This window comes from Oncorhynchus tshawytscha, linkage group LG25 (assembly GCF_018296145.1).
Source record: "Oncorhynchus tshawytscha isolate Ot180627B linkage group LG25, Otsh_v2.0, whole genome shotgun sequence".
In the NCBI taxonomy this organism is placed as follows: Eukaryota; Metazoa; Chordata; class Actinopteri; order Salmoniformes; family Salmonidae; genus Oncorhynchus; species Oncorhynchus tshawytscha.
The window spans coordinates 4,174,402-4,190,279 of record NC_056453.1 but is presented as its reverse complement, the minus strand read 5'-3'; the positions used below and the strand labels follow the sequence as shown (position 1 = coordinate 4,190,279).

At 44.0% G+C, this 15,878-nt stretch overlaps 20 non-coding genes across 20 annotated transcripts; all 20 read right to left on the bottom strand.

Moving 5' to 3' along the window:
* Positions 1–466: 466 nt before the first annotated feature.
* Positions 467–548, bottom strand: trnas-gcu. The gene has a single exon. It is a non-coding gene; the product is annotated as a tRNA-Ser (tRNA).
* A 478-nt stretch (positions 549–1,026) lies between these two features.
* Positions 1,027–1,108, bottom strand: trnas-gcu. The gene has a single exon. It is a non-coding gene; the product is annotated as a tRNA-Ser (tRNA).
* A 476-nt stretch (positions 1,109–1,584) lies between these two features.
* On the bottom strand, positions 1,585–1,666 carry trnas-gcu. Its single transcript has one exon. It is a non-coding gene; the product is annotated as a tRNA-Ser (tRNA).
* A 1,000-nt stretch (positions 1,667–2,666) lies between these two features.
* On the bottom strand, positions 2,667–2,748 carry trnas-gcu. Its single transcript has one exon. It is a non-coding gene; the product is annotated as a tRNA-Ser (tRNA).
* A 449-nt stretch (positions 2,749–3,197) lies between these two features.
* On the bottom strand, positions 3,198–3,279 carry trnas-gcu. The gene has a single exon. It is a non-coding gene; the product is annotated as a tRNA-Ser (tRNA).
* Positions 3,280–3,757: 478 nt separating this feature from the next.
* On the bottom strand, positions 3,758–3,839 carry trnas-gcu. Its single transcript has one exon. It is a non-coding gene; the product is annotated as a tRNA-Ser (tRNA).
* Positions 3,840–4,866: 1,027 nt separating this feature from the next.
* On the bottom strand, positions 4,867–4,948 carry trnas-gcu. The gene has a single exon. It is a non-coding gene; the product is annotated as a tRNA-Ser (tRNA).
* Positions 4,949–5,398: 450 nt separating this feature from the next.
* On the bottom strand, positions 5,399–5,480 carry trnas-gcu. Its single transcript has one exon. It is a non-coding gene; the product is annotated as a tRNA-Ser (tRNA).
* Positions 5,481–5,953: 473 nt separating this feature from the next.
* trnas-gcu lies at positions 5,954–6,035 on the bottom strand. The gene has a single exon. It is a non-coding gene; the product is annotated as a tRNA-Ser (tRNA).
* An 871-nt stretch (positions 6,036–6,906) lies between these two features.
* Positions 6,907–6,988, bottom strand: trnas-gcu. The gene has a single exon. It is a non-coding gene; the product is annotated as a tRNA-Ser (tRNA).
* Positions 6,989–7,440: 452 nt separating this feature from the next.
* Positions 7,441–7,522, bottom strand: trnas-gcu. Its single transcript has one exon. It is a non-coding gene; the product is annotated as a tRNA-Ser (tRNA).
* Positions 7,523–7,997: 475 nt separating this feature from the next.
* Positions 7,998–8,079, bottom strand: trnas-gcu. Its single transcript has one exon. It is a non-coding gene; the product is annotated as a tRNA-Ser (tRNA).
* Positions 8,080–8,977: 898 nt separating this feature from the next.
* trnas-gcu lies at positions 8,978–9,059 on the bottom strand. The gene has a single exon. It is a non-coding gene; the product is annotated as a tRNA-Ser (tRNA).
* Positions 9,060–9,509: 450 nt separating this feature from the next.
* On the bottom strand, positions 9,510–9,591 carry trnas-gcu. The gene has a single exon. It is a non-coding gene; the product is annotated as a tRNA-Ser (tRNA).
* A 1,023-nt stretch (positions 9,592–10,614) lies between these two features.
* trnas-gcu lies at positions 10,615–10,697 on the bottom strand. The gene has a single exon. It is a non-coding gene; the product is annotated as a tRNA-Ser (tRNA).
* A 477-nt stretch (positions 10,698–11,174) lies between these two features.
* Positions 11,175–11,256, bottom strand: trnas-gcu. Its single transcript has one exon. It is a non-coding gene; the product is annotated as a tRNA-Ser (tRNA).
* A 450-nt stretch (positions 11,257–11,706) lies between these two features.
* Positions 11,707–11,788, bottom strand: trnas-gcu. Its single transcript has one exon. It is a non-coding gene; the product is annotated as a tRNA-Ser (tRNA).
* Positions 11,789–12,788: 1,000 nt separating this feature from the next.
* On the bottom strand, positions 12,789–12,870 carry trnas-gcu. Its single transcript has one exon. It is a non-coding gene; the product is annotated as a tRNA-Ser (tRNA).
* Positions 12,871–14,447: 1,577 nt separating this feature from the next.
* trnas-gcu lies at positions 14,448–14,529 on the bottom strand. The gene has a single exon. It is a non-coding gene; the product is annotated as a tRNA-Ser (tRNA).
* Positions 14,530–15,514: 985 nt separating this feature from the next.
* trnas-gcu lies at positions 15,515–15,596 on the bottom strand. The gene has a single exon. It is a non-coding gene; the product is annotated as a tRNA-Ser (tRNA).
* Positions 15,597–15,878: the final 282 nt, after the last annotated feature.

Below are 15,878 nucleotides of genomic sequence, written 5' to 3'. Positions count from 1 at the left end.
CTATGTGGTAAATGACCTTAAAAAACTGTAGTTGCTGTATGTAAACCTTTGAATGAAATTCATGAAAGTTAGGCAGAGCAATGGCAGGGCCATGTGTCGATCCCATCGAGACATTTAACAAATGTGTTGTCAGGCCGAGTGGTCTCAAGTGCTTGATGAGGTGTGTTGAGGTGTCGGTTCAAATCCCACCATTGAGGTTGCCCTTGGAAAAGCTATTCTTCAATACCTGAATCTTATCAGTTGCTCTAGGATTGTGGAGGGATTCTATATTCATGTGGGGCCATGCAAGAGAGGAAATATGTTTTGCGAAGAGGTTGGTGTTATGATCCACACATGTAGTTCATCGCCTTCACCACTCAGATACCAAGTCCTGTGCTCTCGCGGTGGAAGTCGGCCATCTTACCAGTGTTTGTGAAAGTCAAAATCTTCCAAAATCATAATAAAGCACAGAATTCTACTGGTTACACGATGAGGATGGGATTCGAACCCATGCATGCAGAGCACAATGGATTAGCAGTCCATCGCCTTAACCACTCGGCCATCTCATCGTGTAATATCTACGTGGTAAATGACCTTAAAAAAACTGTAGTTGCTGTATGTAAACCCTTGAATGAAATTCATGAAAGTTAGGCAGAGCAATGGCAGGGCCATGTGTCGATCCCATCGAGACATTTAACAAATGTGTTGTCAGGCCGAGTGGTCTCAAGTGCTTGATGAGGTGTGTTGAGTTGTCGGTTCAAATCCCACCATTGAGGGATTTGCCCTTGGAAAAGGTATTCTTCAATACCTGAATCTTATCAGTCGCTCTAGGATTGTGTAGGGATTCTATACTCATGTGGGGCCATGCAAGAGAGGAAATATGTTTTGTGAAGAGGTTGGTGTTAGGATCCACACATGTAGTTCATCGCCTTCACCACTCAGATACCAAGTCTGTGCTCTCGCGGTGGCAGTTGGCCATCTTACCAGTGTTTGTGAAAGTCAAAATCTTCCAAGGCCATAATAAAGCACAGAATTGTACTGGTTACACGATGAGGATGGGATTTGAACCCATGCATGCAGAGCACAATGGATTAGCAGTCCATCGCCTTAACCACTCGGCCACCTCACCCTGTAATATATATGTGCAAATGACCTTAAAAAAACTGTAGTTGCTGTATCGAAACCCTTGAATGAAATCCATGAAAGTTAGGCAGAGCAATGGCATGGCCATGTGTCGGTCCCATCGAGACATTTAACAAATCTGTTGTCAGGCCGAGTGGTCTCAAGTGCTTGATGAGGTGTGTTGAGTTGTCGGTTCAAATCCCACCATTGAGGATTTGCCCTTGGAAAAGTATTCTTCAATACCTGCATCTTATCAGTCTCTATAGGATTCTGTAGGGATTCTATATTCATGTGGGGCCATGCAAGAGAGGAAATATGTTTTGTGAAGAGGTTGGTGTTATGATCCACACATGTAGTTCATCGCCTTCACCATTCAGATACCAAGTCTTGTGCTCTCGCGGTGGCAGTTGGCCATCTTACCAGTGTTTGTGAAAGTCAAAATCTTCCAAAACCATAATAAAGCACAGAATTGTACTGGATACACGGTGAGGATGGGATTCGAACCCATGCATGCAGAGCACAATGGATTAGCAGTCCATCGCCTTAACCACTCGGCCACCTCACCCTGTTATATATACGTGGCAAATGAGCTTAAAACAACTGTAGTTGCTATATCGAAACCCTTGAATGAAATCCATGAAAGTTAGGCAGAGCAATGGCAGGGCCATATGTCGATCCCATCGAGACATTTAATAAATGTGTTGTCAGGCCGAGTGGTCTCAAGTGCTTGATGAGGTGTGTTGAGTTGTCGGTTCAAATCCCACAATTGAGGTTTCCCTTGGAAAAGCTATTCTTCAATACCTGAATCTTATCAGTTGCTCTAGGATTGTGGAGGGATTCTATATTCATGTGGGGCCATGCAAGAGAGGAAATATGTTTTGCGAAGAGGTTGGTGTTATGATCCACACATGTAGTTCATCGCCTTCACCATTCAGATACCAAGTCTTGTGCTCTCGCGGTGGCAGTCGGCCAATCTTCCAAAACCATAATAAAGCACAGAATTGTACTGGTTACACAATGAGGATGGGATTCGAACCCATGCATGCAGAGCACAACGGATTAGCAGTCTTAACCACTCGGCCACCTCATCGTGTAATATCTATGTGGTAAATGACCTTAAAAAACTGTAGTTGCTGTATGTAAACCTTTGAATGAAATTCATGAAAGTTAGGCAGAGCAATGGCAGGGCCATGTGTCGATCACATCGAGACATTTAACAAATGTGTTGTCAGGCCGAGTGGTCTCAAGTGCTTGATGAGGTGTGTTGAGGTGTCGGTTCAAATCCCACCATTGAGGTTTCCCTTGGAAAAGCTATTCTTCAATACCTGAATCTTATCAGTTGCTCTTGGATTGTGTAGGGATTCTATATTCATGTGGGGCCATGCAAGAGAGGAAATATGTTTTGCGAAGAGGTTGGTGTTATGATCCACACATGTAGTTCATCGCCTTCACCACTCAGATACCAAGTCCTGTGCTCTCGCGGTGGAAGTCGGCCATCTTACCAGTGTTTGTGAAAGTCAAAATCTTCCAAAATCATAATAAAGCACAGAATTCTACTGGTTACACGATGAGGATGGGATTCGAACCCATGCATGCAGAGCACAATGGATTAGCAGTCCATCGCCTTAACCACTCGGCCACCTCATCGTGTAATATTAACTTGGTAAATGACCTTAAAAAACTGTAGTTGCTGTATGTAAACCCTTGAATGAAATTCATGAAAGTTAGGCAGAGCAATGGCAGGGCCATGTGTCGATCCCATCGAGACATTTAACAAATGTGTTGTCAGGCCGAGTGGTCTCAAGTGCTTGATGAGGTGTGTTGAGTTGTCGGTTCAAATCCCACAATTGAGGTTTCCCTTGGAAAAGCTTTCTTCAATAGCTGAATCTTATCAGTTGCTCTAGGATTGTGGAGGGATTCTATATTCATGTGGGGACATGCAAGAGAGGAAATATGTTTTGTGAAGAGGTTGGTGTTATGATCCACTCAGATACCAAGTCTTGTGCTCTCGCGGTGGCAGTTGGCCATCTTACCAGTGTTTGTGAAAGTCAAAATCTTCCAAGGCCATAATAAAGCACAGAATTGTACTGGTTACACGATGAGGATGGGATTTGAACCCATGCATGCAGAGCACAATGGATTAGCAGTCCATCGCCTTAACCACTCGGCCACCTCACCCTGTAATATATATGTTGCAAATGACCTTAAAAAACTGTAGTTGCTGTATCGAAACCCTTGAATGAAATCCATGAAAGTTAGGCAGAGCAATGGCATGGCCATGTGTCGGTCCCATCGAGACATTTAACAAATCTGTTGTCAGGCCGAGTGGTCTCAAGTGCTTGATGAGGTGTGTTGAGTTGTCGGTTCAAATCCCACCATTGAGGGATTTGCCCTTGGAAAAGGTATTCTTCAATACCTGCATCTTATCAGTCTCTATAGGATTCTGTAGGGATTCTATACTCATGTGGGGCCATGCAAGAGAGGAAATATGTTTTGTGAAGAGGTTGGCGTTATGATCCACACATGTAGTTCATCGCCTTCACCACTCAGATACCAAGTCCTGTGCTCTCGCGGTGGCAGTCGGCCATCTTACCAGTGTTTGTGAAAGTCAAAATCTTCCAAAACCATAATAAAGCACAGAATTGTACTGGTTACACGATGAGGATGGGATTCGAACCCATGCATGCAGAGCACAATGGATTAGCAGTCCATCGCCTTAACCACTCGGCCACCTCATCCTGTTATCTCTACTCAGCAAATGACCTTAAAAAACTGTAGTTGCTGTATCGAAACCCTTGAATGAAATCCATGAAAGTTAGGCAGAGCAATGGCAGGGCCATATGTCGATCCCATCGAGACATTTAACAAATGTGTTGTCAGGCCGAGTGGTCTCAAGTGCTTGATGAGGTGTGTTGAGTTGTCGGTTCAAATCTCACAATTGAGGTTTCCCTTGGAAAAGCTATTCTTCAATACCTGAATCTTATCAGTTGCTCTTGGATTGTGTAGGGATTCTATATTCATGTGGGGCCATGCAAGAGAGGAAATATGTTTTGCGAAGAGGTTGGTGTTAGGATCCACATATGTAGTTCATCGCCTTCACCACTCAGATACCAAGTCCTGTGCTCTCGCGGTGGCAGTCGGCCATCTTACCAGTGTTTGTGAAAGTCAAAATCTTCCAAAACCATAATAAAGCACAGAATTGTACTGGATACACGGTGAGGATGGGATTCGAATCCATGCATGCAGAGCACAATGGATTAGCAGTCCCTTAACCACTCGGCCACCTCAACCTGTAATATATATGTGGCAAATGACCTTAAAAAACTGTAGTTGCTGTATGTAAACCTTTGAATGAAATTCATGAAAGTTAGGCAGAGCAATGGCAGGGCCATGTGTCGATCCCATCGAGACATTTAACAAATGTGTTGTCAGGCCGAGTGGTCTCAAGTGCTTGATGAGGTGTGTTGAGGTGTCGGTTCAAATCCCACCATTGAGGTTGCCCTTGGAAAAGCTATTCTTCAATACCTGAATCTTATCAGTTGCTCTAGGATTGTGGAGGGATTCTATATTCATGTGGGGCCATGCAAGAGAGGAAATATGTTTTGCGAAGAGGTTGGTGTTATGATCCACACATGTAGTTCATCGCCTTCACCACTCAGATACCAAGTCCTGTGCTCTCGCGGTGGAAGTCGGCCATCTTACCAGTGTTTGTGAAAGTCAAAATCTTCCAAGGCCATAATAAAGCACAGAATTCTACTGGTTACACGATGAGGATGGGATTCGAACCCATGCATGCAGAGCACAATGGATTAGCAGTCCATCGCCTTAACCACTCGGCCACCTCATTGTGTAATATCAACTTGGTAAATGACCTTAAAAAACTGTAGTTGCTGTATGTAAACCCTTGAATGAAATTCATGAAAGTTAGGCAGAGCAATGGCAGGGCCATGTGTCGATCCCATCGAGACATTTAACAAATGTGTTGTCAGGCCGAGTGGTCTCAAGTGCTTGATGAGGTGTGTTGAGTTGTCGGTTCAAATCCCACAATTGAGGTTTCCCTTGGAAAAGCTATTCTTCAATACCTGAATCTTATCAGTTGCTCTAGGATTGTGGAGGGATTCTATATTCATGTGGGGCCATGCAAGAGAGGAAATATGTTTTGTGAAGAGGATGGTGTTATGATCCACTCAGATACCAAGTCTTGTGCTCTCGCGGTGGCAGTTGGCCATCTTACCAGTGTTTGTGAAAGTCAAAATCTTCCAAGGCCATAATAAAGCACAGAATTGTACTGGTTACACGATGAGGATGGGATTTGAACCCATGCATGCAGAGCACAATGGATTAGCAGTCCATCGCCTTAACCACTCAGCCACCTCACCCTGTAATATATACGTTGCAAATGACCTTAAAAAACTGTAGTTGCTGTATCGAAACCCTTGAATGAAATCCATGAAAGTTAGGCAGAGCAATGGCAGGGCCATGTGTCGATCCCATCGAGACATTTAACAAATGTGTTGTCAGGCCGAGTGGTCTCAAGTGCTTGATGAGGTGTGTTGAGTTGTCGGTTCAAATCTCACAATTGAGGTTTCCCTTGGAAAAGCTATTCTTCAATACCTGAATCTTATCAGTTGCTCTTGGATTGTGTAGGGATTCTATATTCATGTGGGGCCATGCAAGAGAGGAAATATGTTTCGAAGAGGTTGGTGTTATGATCCACACATGTAGTTCATCGCCTTCACCACTCAGATACCAAGTCTTGTGCTCTCGCGGTGGCAGTCGGCCATCTTACCAGTGTTTGTGAAAGTCAAAATCTTCCAAGACCATAATAAAGCACAGAATTGTACTGGTTACACGGTGAGGATGGGATTCGAACCCATGCATGCAGAGCACAATGGATTAGCAGTCCATCGCCTTAACCACTCGGCCACCTCACCCTGTAATATATACGTGGTAAATGACCTTAAAAAACTGTAGTTGCTGAATGTAAACATCCCACAATTGAGGTTTCCCTTGGAAAAGCTATTCTTCAATACCTGAATCTTATCAGTTGCTCTAGGATTGTGGAGGGATTCTATATTCATGTGGGGCCATGCAAGAGAGGAAATATGTTTTGCGAAGAGGTTGGTGTTATGATCCACACATGTAGTTCATCGCCTTCACCACTCAGATACCAAGTCCTGTGCTCTCGCGGTGGAAGTCGGCCATCTTACCAGTGTTTGTGAAAGTCAAAATCTTCCAAAATCATAATAAAGCACAGAATTCTACTGGTTACACGATGAGGATGGGATTGAACCCATGCATGCAGAGCACAATGGATTAGCAGTCCATCGCCTTAACCACTCGGCCACCTCATCGTGTAATATTAACTTGGTAAATGACCTTAAAAAAACTGTAGTTGCTGTATGTAAACCCTTGAATGAAATTCATGAAAGTTAGGCAGAGCAATGGCAGGGCCATGTGTCGATCCCATCGAGACATTTAACAAATGTGTTGTCAGGCCGAGTGGTCTCAAGTGCTTGATGAGGTGTGTTGAGTTGTCGGTTCAAATCCCACATTGAGGTTTCCCTTGGAAAAGCTTTCTTCAATAGCTGAATCTTATCAGTTGCTCTAGGATTGTGGAGGGATTCTATATTCATGTGGGGACATGCAAGAGAGGAAATATGTTTTGTGAAGAGGTTGGTGTTATGATCCACTCAGATACCAAGTCTTGTGCTGTCTCGCGGTGGCAGTTGGCCATCTTACCAGTGTTTGTGAAAGTCAAAATCTTCCAAGGCCATAATAAAGCACAGAATTGTACTGGTTACACGATGAGGATGGGATTTGAACCCATGCATGCAGAGCACAATGGATTAGCAGTCCATCGCCTTAACCACTCGGCCACCTCACCCTGTAATATATATGTTGCAAATGACCTTAAAAAACTGTAGTTGCTGTATCGAAACCCTTGAATGAAATCCATGAAAGTTAGGCAGAGCAATGGCATGGCCATGTGTCGGTCCCATCGAGACATTTAACAAATCTGTTGTCAGGCCGAGTGGTCTCAAGTGCTTGATGAGGTGTGTTGAGTTGTCGGTTCAAATCCCACCATTGAGGGATTTGCCCTTGGAAAAGGTATTCTTCAATACCTGCATCTTATCAGTCTCTATAGGATTCTGTAGGGATTCTATACTCATGTGGGGCCATGCAAGAGAGGAAATATGTTTTGTGAAGAGGTTGGCGTTATGATCCACACATGTAGTTCATCGCCTTCACCATTCAGATACCAAGTCTTGTGCTCTCGCGGTGGCAGTCGGCCAATCTTCCAAAACCATAATAAAGCACAGAATTGTACTGGTTACACGATGAGGATGGGATTCGAACCCATGCATGCAGAGCACAATGGATTAGCAGTCCATCGCCTTAACCACTCGGCCACCTCATCCTGTTATCTCTACTCAGCAAATGACCTTAAAAAACTGTAGTTGCTGTATCGAAACCCTTGAATGAAATCCATGAAAGTTAGGCAGAGCAATGGCAGGGCCATATGTCGATCCCATCGAGACATTTAACAAATGTGTTGTCAGGCCGAGTGGTCTCAAGTGCTTGATGAGGTGTGTTGAGTTGTCGGTTCAAATCTCACAATTGAGGTTTCCCTTGGAAAAGCTATTCTTCAATACCTGAATCTTATCAGTTGCTCTAGGATTGTGTAGGGATTCTATATTCATGTGGGGCCATGCAAGAGAGGAAATATGTTTTGGGAAGAGGTTGGTGTTATGATCCACACATGTAGTTCATCGCCTTCACCACTCAGATACCAAGTCCTGTGCTCTCGCGGTGGCAGTCGGCCATCTTACCAGTGTTGGTGAAAGTCAAAATCTTCCAAGACCATAATAAAGCACAGAATTGTACTGGTTACACGGTGAGGATGGGATTCGAACCCATGCATGCAGAGCACAATGGATTAGCAGTCCATCGCCTTAACCACTCGGCCACCTCACCCTGTAATATATACGTGGTAAATGACCTTAAAAAAACTGTAGTTGCTGAATGTAAACATCCCACAATTGAGGTTTCCCTTGGAAAAGCTATTCTTCAATACCTGAATCTTATCAGTTGCTCTAGGATTGTGGAGGGATTCTATATTCATGTGGGGCCATGCAAGAGAGGAAATATGTTTTGCGAAGAGGTTGGTGTTTCGATCCACACATGTAGTTCATCGCCTTCACCACTCAGATACCAAGTCCTGTGCTCTCGCGGTGGCAGTCGGCCATCTTACCAGTGTTTGTGAAAGTCAAAATCTTCCAAAACCATAATAAAGCACAGAATTGTACTGGTTACACGGTGAGGATGGGATTCAAACCCATGCATGCAGAGCACAATGGATTAGCAGTCCATCGCCTTAACGACTCAGCCACCTCACCCTGTTATATATAAGTGGCAAATGAGCTTAAAACAACTGTAGTTGCTGTATCGAAACCCTTGAATGAAATCCATGAAAGTTAGGCAGAGCAATGGCAAGGCCATATGTCGATCCCATCGAGACATTTAACAAATGTGTTGTCAGGCCGAGTGTTCTCAAGTGCTTGATGAGGTGTGTTGAGGTGTCGGTTGAAATCCCACCATTGAGGTTGCCCTTGGAAAAGCTATTCTTCAATACCTGAATCTTATCAGTTGCTCTAGGATTGTGGAGGGATTCTATATTCATGTGGGGCCATGCAAGAGAGGAAATATGTTTTGCGAAGAGGTTGGTGTTATGATCCACACATGTAGTTCATCGCCTTCACCACTCAGATACCAAGTCCTGTGCTCTCGCGGTGGAAGTCGGCCATCTTACCAGTGTTTGTGAAAGTCAAAATCTTCCAAAATCATAATAAAGCACAGAATTCTACTGGTTACACGATGAGGATGGGATTCGAACCCATGCATGCAGAGCACAATGGATTAGCAGTCCATCGCCTTAACCACTCGGCCACCTCATTGTGTAATATCTACGTGGTAAATGACCTTAAAAAACTGTAGTTGCTGTATGTAAACCCTTGAATGAAATTCATGAAAGTTAGGCAGAGCAATGGCAGGGCCATGTGTCGATCCCATCGAGACATTTAACAAATGTGTTGTCAGGCCGAGTGGTCTCAAGTGCTTGATGAGGTGTGTTGAGTTGTCGGTTCAAATCCCACAATTGAGGTTTCCCTTGGAAAAGCTATTCTTCAATACCTGAATCTTATCAGTTGCTCTAGGATTGTGGAGGGATTCTATATTCATGTGGGGACATGCAAGAGAGGAAATATGTTTTGTGAAGAGGTTGGTGTTATGATCCACTCAGATACCAAGTCTTGTGCTCTCGCGGTGGCAGTTGGCCATCTTACCAGTGTTTGTGAAAGTCAAAATCTTCCAAGGCCATAATAAAGCACAGAATTGTACTGGTTACACGATGAGGATGGGATTTGAACCCATGCATGCAGAGCACAGTGGATTAGCAGTCCATCGCCTTAACCACTCGGCCACCTCACCCTGTAATATATACGTTGCAAATGACCTTAAAAAACTGTAGTTGCTGTAAAACCCTTGAATGAAATTCATGAAAGTTAGGCAGAGCAATGGCAGGGCCATGTGTCGATCCCATCGAGACATTTAACAAATGTGTTGTCAGGCCGAGTGGTCTCAAGTGCTTGATGAGGTGTGTTGAGGTGTCGGTTCAAATCCCACCATTGAGGTTGCCCTTGGAAAAGCTATTCTTCAATACCTGAATCTTATCAGTTGCTCTAGGATTGTGGAGGGATTCTATATTCATGTGGGGCCATGCAAGAGAGGAAATATGTTTTGCGAAGAGGTTGGTGTTATGATCCACACATGTAGTTCATCGCCTTCACCACTCAGATACCAAGTCCTGTGCTCTCGCGGTGGCAGTCGGCCATCTTACCAGTGTTTGTGAAAGTCAAAATCTTCCAAAACCATAATAAAGCACAGAATTGTACTGGATACACGGTGAGGATGGGATTCGAACCCATGCATGCAGAGCACAATGGATTAGCAGCCTTAACCACTCAGCCAACTCAACCTGTAATATCTACGTGGTAAATGACCTTAAAACAACTGTAGTTGCTGTATGTAAACCCTTGAATGAAATCCATGAAAGTTAGGCAGAGCAATGGCAGGGCCATATGTCGATCCCATCGAGACATTTAACAAATGTGTTGTCAGGCCGAGTGGTCTCAAGTGCTTGATGAAGTGTGTTGAGGTGTCGGTTCAAATCCCACCATTGAGGTTGCCCTTGGAAAAGCTATTCTTCAATACCTGAATCTTATCAGTTGCTCTAGGATTGTGGAGGGATTCTATATTCATGTGGGGCCATGCAAGAGAGGAAATATGTTTTGCGAAGAGGTTGGTGTTTCTATCCACACATGTAGTTCATCGCCTTCACCACTAAGATACCAAGTCCTGTGCTATTGCAGTGGCAGTAAGCCAACTTACCAGTGTTTGTGAAAGTCAAAATCTTCCAAGGCCATAATAAAGCACAGAATTGTACTGGTTACACGATGAGGATGGGATTTGAACCCATGCATGCAGAGCACAATGGATTAGCAGTCCATCGCCTTAACCACTCGGCCACCTCAACCTGTAATATATATGTGGCAAATGACCTTAAAAAACTGTAGTTGCTGTATGTAAACCCTTGAATGAAATTCATGAAAGTTAGGCAGAGCAATGGCAGGGCCATGTGTCGATCCCATCGAGACATTTAACAAATGTGTTGTCAGGCCGAGTGGTCTCAAGTGCTTGATGAGGTGTGTTGAGTTGTCGGTTCAAATCCCACCATTGAGGGATTTGCCCTTGGAAAAGGTATTCTTCAATACCTGAATCTTATCAGTCGCTCTAGGATTGTGTAGGGATTCTATACTCATGTGGGGCCATGCAAGAGAGGAAATATGTTTTGTGAAGAGGTTGGTGTTAGGATCCACACATGTAGTTCATCGCCTTCACCACTCAGATACCAAGTCCTGTGCTCTCGCGGTGGAAGTCGGCCATCTTACCAGTGTTTGTGAAAGTCAAAATCTTCCAAAACCATAATAAAGCACAGAATTCTACTGGTTACACGATGAGGATGGGATTCGAACCCATGCATGCAGAGCACAATGGATTAGCAGTCCATCGCCTTAACCACTCGGCCACCTCATCGTGTAATATCTACTTGGTAAATGACCTTAAAAAAACTGTAGTTGCTGTATGTAAACCCTTGAATGAAATTCATGAAAGTTAGGCAGAGCAATGGCAGGGCCATGTGTCGATCCCATCGAGACATTTAACAAATGTGTTGTCAGGCCGAGTGGTCTCAAGTGCTTGATGAGGTGTGTTGAGTTGTCGGTTCAAATCCCACAATTGAGGTTTCCCTTGGAAAAGCTTTCTTCAATACCTGAATCTTATCAGTTGCTCTAGGATTGTGGAGGGATTCTATATTCATGTGGGGACATGCAAGAGAGGAAATATGTTTTGTGAAGAGGTTGGTGTTATGATCCACTCAGATACCAAGTCTTGTGCTCTCGCGGTGGCAGTTGGCCATCTTACCAGTGTTTGTGAAAGTCAAAATCTTCCAAGGCCATAATAAAGCACAGAATTGTACTGGTTACACGATGAGGATGGGATTTGAACCCATGCATGCAGAGCACAATGGATTAGCAGTCCATCGCCTTAACCACTCGGCCACCTCACCCTGTAATATATACGTTGCAAATGACCTTAAAAAACTGTAGTTGCTGTATCGAAACCCTTGAATGAAATCCATGAAAGTTAGGCAGAGCAATGGCAGGGCCATATGTCGATCCCATCGAGACATTTAACAAATGTGTTGTCAGGCCGAGTGGTCTCAAGTGCTTGATGAGGTGTGTTGAGTTGTCGGTTCAAATCTCACAATTGAGGTTTCCCTTGGAAAAGCTATTCTTCAATACCTGAATCTTATCAGTTGCTCTTGGATTGTGTAGGGATTCTATATTCATGTGGGGCCATGCAAGAGAGGAAATATGTTTTGCGAAGAGGTTGGTGTTAGGATCCACACATGTAGTTCATCGCCTTCACCACTCAGATACCAAGTCCTGTGCTCTCGCGGTGGCAGTCGGCCATCTTACCAGTGTTTGTGAAAGTCAAAATCTTCCAAAACCATAATAAAGCACAGAATTGTACTGGATACACGGTGAGGATGGGATTTGAATCCATGCATGCAGAGCACAATGGATTAGCAGCCTTAACCACTCGGCCACCTCAACCTGTAATATATATGTGGCAAATGACCTTAAAAAAACTGTAGTTGCTGTATGTAAACCTTTGAATGAAATTCATGAAAGTTAGGCAGAGCAATGGCAGGGCCATGTGTCGATCCCATCGAGACATTTAACAAATGTGTTGTCAGGCCGAGTGGTCTCAAGTGCTTGATGAGGTGTGTTGAGGTGTCGGTTCAAATCCCACCATTGAGGTTGCCCTTGGAAAAGCTATTCTTCAATACCTGAATCTTATCAGTTGCTCTAGGATTGTGGAGGGATTCTATATTCATGTGGGGCCATGCAAGAGAGGAAATATGTTTTGTGAAGAGGTTGGCGTTATGATCCACACATGTAGTTCATCGCCTTCACCATTCAGATACCAAGTCTTGTGCTCTCGCGGTGTCAGTCGGCCAATCTAGCAAAACCATAATAAAGCACAGAATTGTACTGGTTACACGATGAGGATGGGATTCGAACCCATGCATGCAGAGCACAATGGATTAGCAATCCATCGCCTTAACCACTCGGCCACCTCATCCTGTTATCTCTACTCAGCAAATGACCTTAAAAAACTGTAGTTGCTGTATCGAAACCCTTGAATGAAATCCATGAAAGTTAGGAAGAGCAATGGCAGGGCCATATGTCGATCCCATCGAGACATTTAACAAATGTGTTGTCAGGCCGAGTGGTCTCAAGTGCTTGATGAGGTGTGTTGAGTTGTCGGTTCAAATCTCACAATTGAGGTTTCCCTTGGAAAAGCTATTCTTCAATACCTGAATCTTATCAGTTGCTCTTGGATTGTGTAGGGATTCTATATTCATGTGGGGCCATGCAAGAGAGGAAATATGTTTTGCGAAGAGGTTGGTGTTAGGATCCACACATGTAGTTCATCGCCTTCACCACTCAGATACCAAGTCCTGTGCTCTCGCGGTGGCAGTCGGCCATCTTACCAGTGTTTGTGAAAGTCAAAATCTTCCAAAACCATAATAAAGCACAGAATTGTACTGGATACACGGTGAGGATGGGATTTGAATCCATGCATGCAGAGCACAATGGATTAGCAGCCTTAACCACTCGGCCACCTCAACCTGTAATATATATGTGGCAAATGACCTTAAAAAAACTGTAGTTGCTGTATGTAAACCTTTGAATGAAATTCATGAAAGTTAGGCAGAGCAATGGCAGGGCCATGTGTCGATCCCATCGAGACATTTAACAAATGTGTTGTCAGGCCGAGTGGTCTCAAGTGCTTGATGAGGTGTGTTGAGTTGTCGGTTCAAATCTCACAATTGAGGTTTCCCTTGGAAAAGCTATTCTTCAATACCTGAATCTTATCAGTTGCTCTTGGATTGTGTAGGGATTCTATATTCATGTGGGGCCATGCAAGAGAGGAAATATGTTTCGTGAAGAGGTTGGTGTTATGATCCACACTTGTAGTTCATCGCCTTCACCACTCAGATACCAAGTCTTGTGCTCTCGCGGTGGCAGTCGGCCATCTTACCAGTGTTGGTGAAAGTCAAAATCTTCCAAGACCATAATAAAGCACAGAATTGTACTGGTTACACGGTGAGGATGGGATTCAAACCCATGCATGCAGAGCACAATGGATTAGCAGCCTTAACCACTCGGCCACCTCAACCTGTAATATATATGTGGCAAATGACCTTAAAAAAACTGTAGTTGCTGTATGTAAACCTTTGAATGAAATTCATGAAAGTTAGGCAGAGCAATGGCAGGGCCATGTGTCGATCCCATCGAGACATTTAACAAATGTGTTGTCAGGCCGAGTGGTCTCAAGTGCTTGATGAGGTGTGTTGAGGTGTCGGTTCAAATCCCACCATTGAGGTTGCCCTTGGAAAAGCTATTCTTCAATACCTGAATCTTATCAGTTGCTCTAGGATTGTGGAGGGATTCTATATTCATGTGGGGCCATGCAAGAGAGGAAATATGTTTTGCGAAGAGGTTGGTGTTATGATCCACACATGTAGTTCATCGCCTTCACCACTCAGATACCAAGTCCTGTGCTCTCGCGGTGGAAGTCGGCCATCTTACCAGTGTTTGTGAAAGTCAAAAACTTCCAAAATCATAATAAAGCACAGAATTCTACTGGTTACACGATGAGGATGGGATTCGAACCCATGCATGCAGAGCACAATGGATTAGCAGTCCATCGCCTTAACCACTCGGCCACCTCATCGTGTAATATCAACTTGGTAAATGACCTTAAAAAAACTGTAGTTGCTGTATGTAAACCCTTGAATGAAATTCATGAAAGTTAGGCAGAGCAATGGCAGGGCCATGTGTCGATCCCATCGAGACATTTAACAAATGTGTTGTCAGGCCGAGTGGTCTCAAGTGCTTGATGAGGTGTGTTGAGTTGTCGGTTCAAATCCCACAATTGAGGTTTCCCTTGGAAAAGCTTTCTTCAATAGCTGAATCTTATCAGTTGCTCTAGGATTGTGGAGGGATTCTATATTCATGTGGGGACATGCAAGAGAGGAAATATGTTTTGTGAAGAGGTTGGTGTTATGATCCACTCAGATACCAAGTCTTGTGCTCTCGCGGTGGCAGTTGGCCATCTTACCAGTGTTTGTGAAAGTCAAAATCTTCCAAAACCATAATAAAGCACAGAATTGTACTGGATACACGGTGAGGATGGGATTTGAATCCATGCATGCAGAGCACAATGGATTAGCAGCCTTAACCACTCGGCCACCTCAACCTGTAATATATATGTGGCAAATGACCTTAAAAAACTGTAGTTGCTGTATCGAAACCCTTGAATGAAATCCATGAAAGTTAGGCAGAGCAATGGCATGGCCATGTGTCGGTCCCATCGAGACATTTAACAAATGTGTTGTCAGGCCGAGTGGTCTCAAGTGCTTGATGAGGTGTGTTGAGTTGTCGGTTCAAATCCCACCATTGAGGTTGCCCTTGGAAAAGCTATTCTTCAATACCTGAATCTTATCAGTCTCTATAGGATTCTGTAGGGATTCTATACTCATGTGGGGCCATGCAAGAGAGGAAATATGTTTTGTGAAGAGGTTGGCGTTATGATCCACACATGTAGTTCATCGCCTTCACCATTCAGATACCAAGTCTTGTGCTCTCGCGGTGGCAGTCGGCCATCTTACCCAAAATCTTCCAAAACCATAATAAAGCACAGAATTGTACTGGTTACACGATGAGGATGGGATTCGAACCCATGCATGCAGAGCACAATGGATTAGCAGTCCATCGCCTTAACCACTCGGCCACCTCATCCTGTTATCTCTACTCAGCAAATGACCTTAAAAAACTGTAGTTGCTGTATCGAAACCCTTGAATGAAATCCATGAAAGTTAGGCAGAGCAATGGCAGGGCCATATGTCGATCCCATCGAGACATTTAACAAATGTGTTGTCAGGCCGAGTGGTCTCAAGTGCTTGATGAGGTGTGTTGAGTTGTCGGTTCAAATCTCACAATTGAGGTTTCCCTTGGAAAAGCTATTCTTCAATACCTGAATCTTATCAGTTGCTCTAGGATTGTGTAGGGATTCTATATTCA